Source organism: Manis javanica, chromosome 1, assembly GCF_040802235.1.
Source record: "Manis javanica isolate MJ-LG chromosome 1, MJ_LKY, whole genome shotgun sequence".
Classification (NCBI taxonomy): Eukaryota; Metazoa; Chordata; class Mammalia; order Pholidota; family Manidae; genus Manis; species Manis javanica.
Window position 1 is genome coordinate 135,732,800 of NC_133156.1, and position 14,132 is coordinate 135,746,931.

General features: G+C 34.3%; 1 protein-coding gene across 4 annotated transcripts in view; it reads left to right on the forward strand.

Moving 5' to 3' along the window:
• The window catches only part of CDH18 (cadherin 18), a 1,048,863-nt gene that overhangs the window by 713,037 nt on the left and 321,694 nt on the right, over window positions 1-14,132 (forward strand). The window lies entirely within an intron of this gene.

A 14,132-nucleotide genomic window follows, 5' to 3' on the forward strand; every position in this document is an offset into this window, starting at 1 on the left:
GCAGTACAGGATTACAAGCCATCTGTTCTACCCTTCATCCAATAGGGACTGGGTTGCAGCTGTATTTTCCATGCAAGGCAGGAGCTCTGAAGCCAGAATATGGGAACACAAAGATCTGAAACAATTGTGTCATTTTGTTATATGCATATTGAAATGAAACCAAAAATCCTCATCATGATCATGTACTTTTTTCCTTACAAAGAATTCCATGAAGTAAATGGGAACAAATGTACTAAAATAAAAACATAATATTTTAAATTACCAGGAAGTTATTTTTGTTCAGAACTTCAAAATTATTTTTCTATAATCCTTTTAATCCTTAAAAAGGAGAATAAAGATGAACAGAAAAATATATTCTTTCAGGAGTACACCAAAGGAAAAATTTTTCAGTAAGAAAAATAGTTTCTTACACATATTTCTTGTCATTTTAACAGGAAAACAAAAACAAAATTTGCTAGAAAAGTGTCGGGAAAGATCAGACAACTATTTCCTCCTAGTTTATAGTAAAAGATGAAGCCTCAATAGGTAGATCAATTTCAAACAATCATTCTGGGATGGCCTGTCCATTAACATGGTGGGGAGTTGTTACCCATAGGAGGTGGTGGAAATCTGTGAAGCTGTCCAAGTTTATAGAGTTATCTGTGGCAACTGCTATCTGTCCTACTGTTTACAGTATTCATGTAGAAATATAAATACCCGAGGATGTGGTTATCTTAATCTCTGTCCAACCCTGGTCCCTACCCAGTCTCTCTACTCTATTCTAATCTGCCTTTATGAGCAATTCTAACTTAATTGTACATCCTACCACTCACCTGTCACCCCATAATGTATGCATATATACATACACACCTGTGAAAAATTTTTAAAAGACTGAAAATCTCAACCACCCATACATGTGTAAGACACTGCCCTCTGTCCCATTATTTTAATTTGTTCAAGAAGTTAATTTATGTCTCATACTTACAAATATATTCATAATGAATCAGCCATATATTTTTGGAGCATTCCTGAATGAAACATAGAATCATTACAATTACAATGGAAATGCGGAGGGCACATGCAAGGAACCGAGATGATTTTCTTTACCCCAATCTTGTCCCCGGAATGCCAGCAGAAATGCTGTTAGCAGAAATGATTAACAATCGTGCAATGCAGCTTTTGAATTAAAATTATATTTTTGCAGATGCATTATTTTAGTTCATTTCAAATTATCCTTGAGCTATGTGTTATAATTATGAATCTGTAGTTATATTTCACCTTATAAAACTTTAGTTACTGGGCTTTGGTTTAGAGTTTTTGTCTAAGTGGTTTAATACATACCAATTTGTCTTATATTGCTTTTAATTTTCTTAGCCTTTCCTTAGTCAAAGTTTGTATTATTATAAGGGAATATATTTTGTTGCTATTGGTCAATGCATGTTATTCATTAGTAAGCCACATTTATATGTGGCTAAGACCATTGCCATAGGGCCATTTCTAATGACAAATAGTACAACTACACATATCCGTGTATAATTTATCTACCAATTATACATGCAATTATGCATAAATACATATGTATGTATAATTGATAATCCATATTTTTTCCAGATTATTTTGGCCATGAGAAATCAAATACCAAAACTACCATGAATATATCTCATGGATTTAATCTTATGAAGTTGTTAAAAATCATTTTGCACATCTCACAGGCTTGTTAAAAGATATTTTTAAATAATTAAAGGATCAGAGTAATGAAAATATAATAGCACATTTGTGAGAAATTAAGTCCTTTCCTCCTGCAGCAAATTTTATGGTAATGTCATTATACTTTTAAAACAAAATTATTCCTTTTTTTCCAAAAAATCATGTAAAAGCCAATATAGACTAGTCTGTTTTTCATTTTTCAAAAGCTGAATAATGCTGAATGAATCCCATTATAACTAAGAATGCAATTTTGTATATTACACATGTCCTAAAATTCATTCCATACATCATACCTATCATTAGAGTAGACTCATTGCCTTTGTGACATAATAATGACTAGTGAGTGAAGAGCTGAATTTTAAGTTATAGCTTCTCTGCTTATTATCTGCATTACAATTGGCAAGTCTCTTTAATTCCCTGCATTTCTATTTCCCTATATGCAAAAACTGAAAAATGCTGTTTGATATTTCTACTGTTAATTCAAGCATATTACACAGTCTGGTTTATGGTTTAGTTCAGAGGTAAGTTAAACTACAGCCTATGTGCCAAATCCATCCAGTTGCATGATTTGGTATTGCCTGCATGCTAAAACATTTTTCTCTTCATTTTTAATTGTTGAAAAAGTTTCTAAAAATAATTTTGTGACACATGGGAATTATATGAAACTCAAGTTTCATTTTCCATAAAAACTGTGTTATTGGAATACAGACACACTCATGCATTTGTGTCTAGAATATGAGGCTGTTTTTCAGGCTGCAATGGTAGACTTGAGTAGCAGCAAGAGAGAGTAAGGCATGAAAATGCCAAAATATTTACTAATGACCATGTGCAGGCAATGTCTGTGAGCCCTGGTTAAGATGTCTGCCTCATCTAGCATGCTGGGAATGCTGCGGAAGCAGGTTCTGGGACTGTCTAATCTTTACATATGCAGTATCCATCTCTGTGCCTATTGTAGTGATCAAAGTGGTAATTCAGAACAGAGTGCTCAGTAAACTATAAGCTTTTGCAGCCATGGTAAGGATTGTGAAAACTATTTGAATGTTTTAAAGCAAAATTCTCTCACTAATCCTTGCTTTGTATCACCATGTTCACTGTTGTACCACTCTCCCATAGATATTTTAATGAGTTTGTTAACTCTGGTATTGTTATTTTTATTGTGTTTTTGTTGCTATTATGCTATAATGAACGAAGTTCTTGTACACACATTATTTAGCATACATATAGTCTATCTGTGTGAGAGATTTCCAGAAGTGAGGTTCTCATTCAAAGATAAATACTTTTATATGTTAGTAGGGATTATTAGATTCCCTTCCATGGGTGATGGTATTCTGCCCCTTTCTCTAGGATGCATATTGGCAAGTAGTTCTTCACAGCATGCCAACAGATGGGATTTTAAAACTTGGCATTTTGCAAATATGATAGGTGAAAAAGAGCATCTCTGTGCATTTTTATTTTCATTCCCTTTATTATGAATGAAATTGATCATCTTTTCATATTAGGGTGGATGCGAATGTTTCTTTTTTTATTAACTGACTCTTCACGGCCCTTGATTTATATTCTTTTGTTAGACTCTAATTTACCAATATTAGTAGTTTTCAGATAGCTAATACAAAGTTCTCTGCCAGTGACATAAGTTACCCATGATTTTTTCACAGTTGCCATTTGTCTTTTGACTTTGTTTATAATTTTTGCTTTATAGAAATTTATTATTTGAGTATACTAATTCTTGCAAACTTTTGACTGAAACTATATTGGATTCTTCTGAAATTTGAGGAAATTTGGTGTTCATAATAAGTGGCAATAGATAAAAATGCATTCCAAGGGCCTTAATGTCTATAGTTTATTATATATATTAGAAAATATTACTTTTCCAAAAATACAGTGTAAAAGTAGAATTGCTTATGTTAGAGAACAGAAATAATAACAGAATAGATTGAATTCCTATTTTTAGTCACTAGCTGTTGTCTGTTTTGCAATATATCCTAGATGTGCAGGTTGTAATTGCAAAGTGTATTGACTCTTACTATTGTATGTTAGGAATACTTAAACATATGTAGTTGGTGGAATTTAACTAAGGTATACATTGTAAATAATGTCTATTAATGGGCAACTGTTGGTAGTAAGTTTCATATATTTCAAGTGCTAACTTGCTTGTGGTTAGCTAAATGTTCTCCACAAATACATATTATGTTCATTTTAATGACATTAACGAGTCAAGCATACTTACATAACAAAGGAAACACTATGGTTATTTCTGGATATGTGTAAATGGATATTGTTCACATTGCATTATTTGATAATTAAAGAGAATGGAATAAAACTTATAAATAAGAGGTAAAAGACCAGAAAGTGTGCATGTTTAGGCTTAAATATCTGTTCACAATGTTACACTTAGGTTTGGGGCTTTATTGATATCAAAGATATATTTGATGATAAAATTTAATAGAAACTTAAAATTTTCAGGACAACCAAATGAATATAATCTCCATCTTCATTTTCCTGCAATTATGGTGTATCTGCTTATAACTGTTAGTATTTTTTATAGATATAAGCCATAACATTAGAAGATATTGCATATAGCTACTAAGAAAAAAATACTAAAATTGTACCATTCTCTCCCTTTCTATCTATGTCCTACAAGTGTGTCAGTAGATACATGTGAACTGTAGATAATCATTCCCAACTTACTTTATTAAAAACAACCACAAACATATAGAGGGTAAGCAAGGAATTTTAGCAATGTAAAGGAACTAAGAAATCATCTTGCCAAATTCTTCAAGTAATAGAAAGCAATGATGCTCGAAACAGCTAAGTGACCTCTTCACGTTCACAGGATTAGTTATGACAGTGCCAAAGGACAAATTGTAAGATATATTATTCTTTAATGAAAATCAGTTTTTACTATAGAGTGCATGAAATTCCCGCTCATCATTACTATTACTGACATTTTTTCTATATTTTCTCTTTCTTTTAAAGAGAAACTTCAAATCTCTTTTAGTAGTAAGTACAGTAGTTTTAGATTAAATAAATGACTTTGAGGTTAAAGAGAGAAAAATGCTATAAAAAGGATAAGGAAGGTTCAGGTTTTTCGGAAAAATAATACAATAGCTTTAATGTCATCATGAACTCTGAATTAAAAGTTAAATGCACAGCAAGGAAAGGTCTCAATTGCCACTTAATATCGTCAGGATGATAATTTTATGAACATTTTTATCATAACTTCCTTGAAATGTAAACTTTGTGTATCAAAATATGACATTTGAATTTTATACAAATGACAACGTGATGACATGATGGCATGTGAAATTAATTATGCCACCCAGTTCTACATGGATATAGAACTTTCTCAATAGTCATCATGGAAATTTTTTAGATTCAGTCCTATGAGAAAGTAGATGTATTAAAGAAGAAATTGATTTGGCATATATTAACTATATTTTTAGAGAATGTGATATTTGAATAATTTTAAAATGTTTAAATTCATGTATTTCTTAATGTTACCCTGGTGAATTTTTGAAGTTCATAATATATATTTTAAGGGGACAACACCATGTACTTATTCACTTTGTGAACTTTGTATTACTATAAAAACACACCTACTTGTGTGTGTGTGTGTGTGCATGTGTTTCTATCAGTTGTGCTAAATCAGAGCTAATTTTGACTCCTGGGTGCATTTGGCCATGTCTGGAGACATTTTTCACCACGTCTACATTGTCTCTTAGTTAAAATTGGCAAAAATCAAATGAATAATCATATCTGACTTGATTGTTTATAGTTCATGATGTGTGATCAAAACCGAAAGTTTCTGTAATATGACTGCCCTTGCACTGTTCACCATGTAAGAACTTATTCACCATGTAAGAACTTATTCACTAGGTAAGAACTTGTTCGTTATGCTTCAGAAGATTGGAGACTGTTGAGAATTAGGCTTGGGGTTGATTAATGATTGTGCACTGAGTCCCCTATACAGAATTTTGTTGTTGTTAACAACCATTTGATCAATAAATATGAGAGATGCCCTCTCAAAAAAAAAATTGGCATCGTCACTAGGGTTGAGTATACTAAAAGGGCCTAGGGAATATTTTGATATATTTTCAAATCAGAATAAAATATGAAAATAGATATAATTTTGTACATTACATTCATCTTCATGTCAATATAATTTTAATTAGAAAAAGGGCCCACAAAGGGAAAATACCCAGTGGCACATGAAAGGTCTAATGTGGTTCTGATTTTTGGTTGTGATGAGTAGGGACGTGGTGGTGCTGACACTTAGTAGAGGCCAGAGGTATTGCCACACTTTCTGTGACCCATAGGACAGTGCTTCCACAACAAAGAATTATCCAGCCCCAAAAGGCAACAGTGCCAGGGTTGATTGATATTAGCATTCTTTTACCACATTTCTCTCAGTTAAAACGTTTTTGAATATTTTGTCCATGCTATCATATCACTATGATATTTTACATATAACTTTCATCATCCACATAGGTGTGGGTAGTAATCCTTAGTTTGTTTATGCAATCTGACAATTTATTTTTCCAAGTGATGATTTTATTCCATTGCATGTATTATGATTTAATACACTTGGACTTATTACCAACAATTTATTTTATATTTTATGTTCAGCTGTTTTCTGTTTGTTTCATTTCTTTCTGCTTTTCCTTTATCATAATGACTTTTACTAGGATTTCTTTCCATTTGTTTAGAAGTTTTATGTTGTATGTTCCTGATATTTGTACTTGCTCTTGATTTTTTGTATGCAGTCTTGACTTGCTTGTATGCAGTCTTGACTTGCATGTAAAAACTTAATATCTTTACCTAACCCCTGAACAACAAGTATTCATAATGGTCAAATATTTATTACATTACTCTGTTGTCTTTTTTTTCACATGCCTACTAAGCCAAGTTGTTTTTAAGCCTCCCAATCATTCATTATTCTTGTTATTGTTATTAGTATTAGTGATTAAAGTGTATACTTATATATCTAAGATATATAAGAACTTATTCACTAGGTAAGAACTTGTTCGTTATGCTTCAGAAGATTGGAGACTGTTGAGAAGATTGGAGACGTTTTTACTCCCTTTTTGCTTCTATATCAAACTTTATTTGGGTTCCCTTTATTTCTTTCTGAAAAATGACTCTGACCTATTTCTATTTAACTGATATATTTTATAAAGCTTAAAGTTGACACCTTTATAGTGATCTTAAATAGTAAAATACCTCAGGATCTTTAAACACTGCTTTTCATTTTTTCAATATTGTATTTGTCTAATATCGTGTCTTTTCACTTTTATAAAGTATTTTCCAGACCTTTCAATATTAGTATCATTTAAACATTTAATCTTACTTAAATTTACCCAGGTTTAACAGTATCTTCTTCACTGCTTCTAACCCTCTTCTTCCTCTGATTTGATTATCTTATTGCCTATATACACTCTACTTTTATTTTTTTTTCCTGTTCTGCCTGTGAGAAGTAAAGTTCTTTTTTTTTCTTATTGAATCATTGTCTTTTGTGTATTGGATTTTAGGATGAGTTTTTCCACTATTGTTTAATTGAGGCTATGTTGTATATTGAACTCTATCCCTGATGATGAGAAATCTGTTGCCATTCCATTTTAATTTCCTCTTTCTCTTAGGTTGATTTCAAAATTATCACTCTGTCCTTTGTGGTCTGTAAATTTGTTAATGTGTCCAAGCTCTGACTTATTTTTTTACTTTCTATTTTTTGACTTTCGATTTATAATGTCTGTATTAATCAGTGCCTTCATAACAATGTACTATAAAACTGAGTGCCTCAAGGAGCGGAAATTTATTGTCTTAAATTTCTGGAGATTTGCGGTCTGAAATAAATATGTTGGTAGGATTGGTTCCTTCTGTGATTTCTCAGCGAAGATTCTTTTTAGGCCTCTCTCCTTGGATTATAGATACCTGCCTGTACGTTGACTTGGTGTTCTTCCTATATGTGCATCTTTGTGTACAAATTACCCCTTTTCATAAAGATGTCATATTGGATTACGGTCCATCTTAATGATTTCATTTTAACTTGATTATCACTAAAACTCCTATCTCCAAATAAGATACTGGAGGTTAGAAGTTCAATATATGATACAAAATTTAACCTGTGATGCTCTGCAATCAAGTAGTTTTTGTGTAATTACTAGGATTTTTTTATACTTAATTATAGAAATGTAACCATTATTTCTTTATATTTTATTTTTCCTTCCTTGTTTCATTCTGAAATTTCTAATTATATAATTTCTATCATAACAATCCTCTCTTCATCTAAATTGTATAGTTAAGCATATTCTTTAGCTTAAGCATGAGAATTACCTTGGATATACTTTAAAATTTCTAGTTATTTTTAGTTCCATTTCTCCTTTTTATAGACTGACCTGTGCTCTTATTTTAATCTCTATTTCTTCTCTTATGATTTCAATTATTGCACACCAACTACTTAACAATCTTTTCAAGTTTTCTAATTTTTTTGTACTTGATGAATTTGCATATTTCTTTAGTCTCTTCACTAGCCATCTGGGAGATTTGATCTTGGTGTGTCTTTTAAAATATTGTATTTATTTGTCTTCAATAGTGTGTGATAAATGGAATGGGAACTTTGGTGGGATTCCTGTAAAATACAGCTTAAAAAATATCCATAGAGAGACATTTTTCTTTTTGTCTGCTGGCGACCAATTTGTTTCATAAATCAGAATAGATATTCATTTTTAATTTTTAACTATTGGTTCTTGTCCATACATTCATTGTAAACAGCAACGAGAACACCAATAACATTAAAAAATAAAACTTACATGCCATTCATCTGGGCTGCTTGTTTTGATTTCAGTTTACCCCAGGAAACAGTTTTTCTTCTAAGAACTCCTAACAGCCCACAAGTTTCCTTGCTGCTTTTAAAACTGGTGGGTAGATCGGTAGATCGTCTAATTTTCTTTCATGGAATTGCTTCCAAGTCATCTTGCTTTCTTCAGACATTGTCATTCTAATTATATACCTTGGGAAGATGCAAAAGTCATGGTTTCTAATTTTCAAGAAATGTTAAAACCAAATTCTTGGTGCTCTGGGGCTGTATCCAGTTTAATTATCCCCAGAGGGGCCAGAATGGCTGCCAGTCAGAAATGACCGCCCAGGGACTAACTCCTGTCTTCCTTCTTTTTTCTCAGGGAATTGTTATTCACTGTTTCTAGCTCAGTTGTACTTTAACTTTTACATTTAACAGACCAGTTTAATTCCTTAGAGTAAGAGACATGAGACATGCCTTATTGGCTCTGTCTACCATTTTTCTATCATATCTTGCCTTTGTTTTTTCTTTACATAAAAACCAGGTTTGAATTAGATAATATAGCTTCTGGATGTCAAACAGTATGCTTTTGTTGCTGGGCAGCTGCGTCTGGGGAGGTGTGTACCCGAGCACTAGGTGAAGATCTAGGAGAAACCTCAATCTCGACAGGCGAGGATTCTTGACTCTGGATGTGAATGTGAATTCTCGAACAGGTCAGACAAGGATAGGTAAGGAAGGAATTCATTAAAACAAAAGTAGTGGGGAATGGTAGCTGCCCTCTAGGTGGCTGAGAACAGGGAGAGATGCTGGACAAGTCCCCAAAAAGATGATAGCGGGGTTCTTGTTTATGGAGTCAAAGAATGAACTTTGCAAATGCTCAAAATAGGCAAGCAAGAAAGAGGATTTTTATTGATTGAGAGGAGTAAAGGTACAGGATACACTGGGAGGGGCAAGGCTGCCATGTATGGGCTCAGATATAGGGGTCTTACACCTGTTGCATCAACTAGGGAGAGAAGCTGTTTGTTTTCTATAGGTTCCTGTTAGAATGCCAGCTATATTTTAGCCAATCATACTAAAGGTCATTTCTATTTTTAACTAGTAAGTCTTGGTTAAGCTATGTAAGCTACATGGCTTATAGTAAGTAAAATGGTTCTTTATCATGACAGGTTCTGTGGGAATCTTCTTATACATTGTTGCATTGTTTCAGCTGCATGTCTGCTGTTTTTACATTCCTAAGGTCCTTAGTAAGCATCTCATTTTTCCTTCTCAGGGCTGTTATTTTGCTCTAACTGAAAAAGGCCTGCCCCCCATCTTTTACCTGTCTCACTTTTACCACGCCTCAATATTTCCATGTAGAAGTGCAGAGATGAAAATCCAAATGTTCCTAAAATAGGAAAAGTAGAAATATGAATTACAGAAATCCTATTGCTCTTCATAACTAATGACAGACTGATCCATTTCAACATGGATTTGCACTAAGGAAATGAATAGCTTTCAACATAGGAATTAGATTATTCTCAGGAAATCTGTTTCATTATTTTACTGATTTTTATCCAATTAGTATTTGAACATTCAGTTGCACTGGACTTAACATAACAAAGGCATTTACTTTGAAAGTTGAGCCTAGAGGGAATTCAAATACATCCACATGGTATTTTTGTTTTTGTTTTGTTTCTGTTTTAAGTTTCATAAAGAAAGTATCAAGAACTCATTATAAGAATTGCAGTGTAAAATATAACCAATTCCTTTCCTCTGGGATTATTTGGATTTCCTATGTATAATCTATCACTATTTCACAGAAATTAGAATAATATATAGTGTGAAATCCCCTTCTACACTAAAAATAAAATATAAAAATTTAAGTTATACTAACTTAATATGGCCCTTTTTATGTGCATTATTTTCAAACTATCTTTACATTGTTTACAAGACAATCATCTGTCTTGATTAGAGCAGAGTTTATTTTGACAAAGTTTGAGGACCACTTAGCACATTCATTCATTCAGAACTTTCAAATGGAGTTTCATTGTGCACATTAATAAGACTAATGAAACTGTTGCAGGCATCTTATTTCACTTCGGAAGTCATTGCTTCAACATGACTTGAGAGGTTACATAAAAAATTTATCAGCATGCCATACACTGGGGTAGATGTGGAGATTATACTGCTGAAATATACAGTCCAAATAATTAATGAAACGGAAGCAAGAAGTGTAGAGAATTTTAAGAACAAATGATTGCTTCACAATATTAATGGTGCAAGAACATTGCTAAACACAGGATGGTGGTACAGGAATAACATACTTGTCTTCAATCAGTTTGGGGAAGGCTCTTCAGAAGAGAAAAGAGCTTGAACTAATATTTTGCTACTAATCAAAAATGAGACAGGTAAAGTGTGCTGGTTAAGAGAGAGCTGCAATGGAATTGTTTAAATGACCCATGAAAAGTTAACAAATAGTTTTTCAAGGACATACAAGAGCAGTAGCTGGAGCACAGAGTGCATGCTGAGAAGCAGGAATAGGAATGAAGCTAGAGAGTGTGATGGGCTGCAGGATGCCAGTGCTAGTGGGAAAGTCAAAGGAGAACATAGTTTATCCAGAAGTGTTTGGGAATGAATTGAAGGATTTTAAAGTGGGAAGTGACAATGAGACACTTAGAACAAGTTTGGAGGCAGAGGGGCTGCTTTACTATTTGTACTGATATGATAATCAGAGGAGATATGATAATCAGAGGAGATATGATAATCAGAGGAGAAAGAAGGTAAGAGAAGATGAAATAAACTGTTTTGGGATGTAGAATTGCGAGGTATTGTGTCTGTTTGAGAGTGATAAATGGGGATGCTGGGCCATTTGAAGATGGTTGGCAAGCTCATTATATCAAGGGACCAAAAAGTAAAGAAGAAGGATCACATCTAGGCATGAGAGTGATGGAGTTAGGTTTGGATAGGCTATGTCCAGGGTGCTTTGTGGGCACATAGGTAAGCAGGTATGAGAAAGGCAGATTAGAAGAGGGATTTAGGCTAAGGGGGAGAAATGGAAGACACTGAGGTTTAAGTGTTTATGGAAGCCATGCACAAAGATTTAGGGAAAACTGTGGACTGTGGGCTTAGAAACAAATTCTGGGGAACAAAGTTTGAAGAAAAAGAAAGAAAACAGGGCTCTCTTGTCCCCTCCTGGAGTGAGCCAAGAGCTCTGTTCTCTCACTGTATCTCTAAATAAAAGCCTCTGCCCTGGCTCTCCTACCTTGGGTGTTTGCTAAGTTCATTCTTCTACTCTGCAAACAAGAACCCCGGCATCATCTTTGGGAGCTCATCCAGGATAACTTCAGAGGTCACCCTGGTCTCTGAGTGAGGCAGGGGATTGTCCTAACTCTCTTCTATCTTCATCACTTTCATGGAACCCGATGCTCACCACCCCAAGGTGGGAGCTTCCTCTTCAAGAGTAAAGCCAGACGTGCCTCTGGCTTGCATTCTAAAGAACTGGGAGCAATTCTGATCTCCAGATTCTGAAAAAGAAGTGTCTTCTGCACACAAGCCTGGCCTCAATACTAACTCTCTATTGGAGAGGCTTGGTCCCTGAGAGAAGTATACAATATAATAAGTGTGTAACAGTGTGTATACCTACAAACAGCCTGAGAATTTTTGTGGTAACCTAAAACATTAAAGTTTTGCTAAGAAGCCATAAAACTGCAAATAATAATAGAAATGGAACCTGGAATAGAAGTGCCCATCTTCTGAGGCTCTCTCAACTGACCACTGATGGAGACCTAACTGCACCCTTTACTGTGCCCCTTCTCAGCATGAAGCAGCCAGAGTGGTCACCGCCCCCTTTCCCTAGCGGCAGCTAGGGTTTCCATCTGTAGAGGGGGAAATGAGACAGAGATCATGGGTGTAGTTAGAATAGGGTGAGGGCCTCTGGTAAAAGCAAGGCAAGATATTTACAGTCAGAGCCATGTAACTACATGCAAGGAAACCCCCTACCAAAACTCTGTGTTAAACATTAGGCTCTAGAGGCATTCTTCAGTGAGATCAGTTGATATTCCCCAGATAAAGGAAAGTAGCCCATGTTTTCATTATGCTAATTGTTTGTAGTCATGTTTAAGATTCACTCTAGCATGCTAAAAGGAATTTAATATCTCATCAAGGACAAACATGGTAAGGCCACTTTTAACAAGTCCACACCCTAAGCCCTCAGTTCCCCAAAATCCTCAACTGCCTATAAATCCCCTAGACAACACACCACCCCGGACTCTCGTATCCCCTCCTAGTGTGAGCCAGGAGCTCTACTCTCACTGTATCTCTAAATAAAAGCCTTACCCTGGCTGGCTCTCCTAAAAAAAAAAAAAAAGAAAAAAGAAAGAGAGAAAACTAGGTCTGCATGAGGAGTTTGAAAATGAAATTCTATAGAGGAAATAGAAACAGAATGAAAGTGGATCTATAGGAAGGAGTAAATCTCAAGGAGGAGGAAGTAGACAACAAAATTGATGCTTGAGTGAGAATAAAATAAGACTGTATGGTAACTTAAAAATGTAGTGAGAGAGTAGGTCTCATGTTTAGTGTTTTTACCACTATGGGGAAAATGGAAGTTCCTAGGGCCTGGTTCCTGACCTGACCCTAAACTACTTGATGTAATTAGCCTACTGCTAGGCTACTGCTTCCACAACCACAGGCAATGAACTATTATTGACTCAGTCACTACATAAAGAACTCTCCCCAGTGTTCTGGGTGGAGGCAGAGATGGAGGTAGACTACAGACCTGCAGACTGTTGGATGCAGACATGATTCTAGTGCTCGACCTACTGCCATGAGAATAAACCTGGGTATAAACCCTCTTACCCCAAGAACTTTCTATTGTCATTTCTTGGTCTCACTGAATCCATAGTGAACTTGTATGGGCTGGAACCCTCAGGCAAGACAATCACAAATAATAATAATAACAATAATAATAATAACAATAAAGAAGGTGGGAGGAAACTTTTGGAGGTGGTAGTTTATAGCATAAATGTGGTGATATTTTCACAGATGTATATTTAACTCATCAAGTTGTATACATAAAATAAGTATAGCATTTGTATGTCAATTATACCTAAATAAATGGATTTGAAAAAAGCAGATAACCAGAAAACATTTAAAACTGAGAAAAAAGAATTGTATCTTTCACAGTTATTTTATTATTTTTTTTAATCAAGGAAATTATTTGAATCTTGAACAGCTTAACTAGTATCCAGGGGGCTGGCCCATATTCAAGGGGATTGAGTAGTTTTAAAGGGAAAAGACTATAAATTAATGTGTATCTATGGATTATTTACTTATTTGTAGTAGACCCATTCATCTTCAGTCCTTTTAATTGTTGTTAATAATCCAGAACATGAAAATTTACATATTACTCAGCATGCTACTCATCCTGACCTCTTCTCATCTGCTTTAGTGATTGACACAAGGTATTAGTAATCTCTTGCTGGATGTTGAAGGAATTTGAAACTACCTTAACAGTGGAATGTAATTTAGTAGCTTGCATACCTGAAGAGTAGAACAAGCTTCAGGCAAAGGTTGAATCAGAGATACAAATGGTGCCATTAGGATTCAAAACTGCAAACTCACAAAGGATGTGAAGTCCCAAATTTACAGGCAACAGTTCAATCAGTTTCTATGCTCT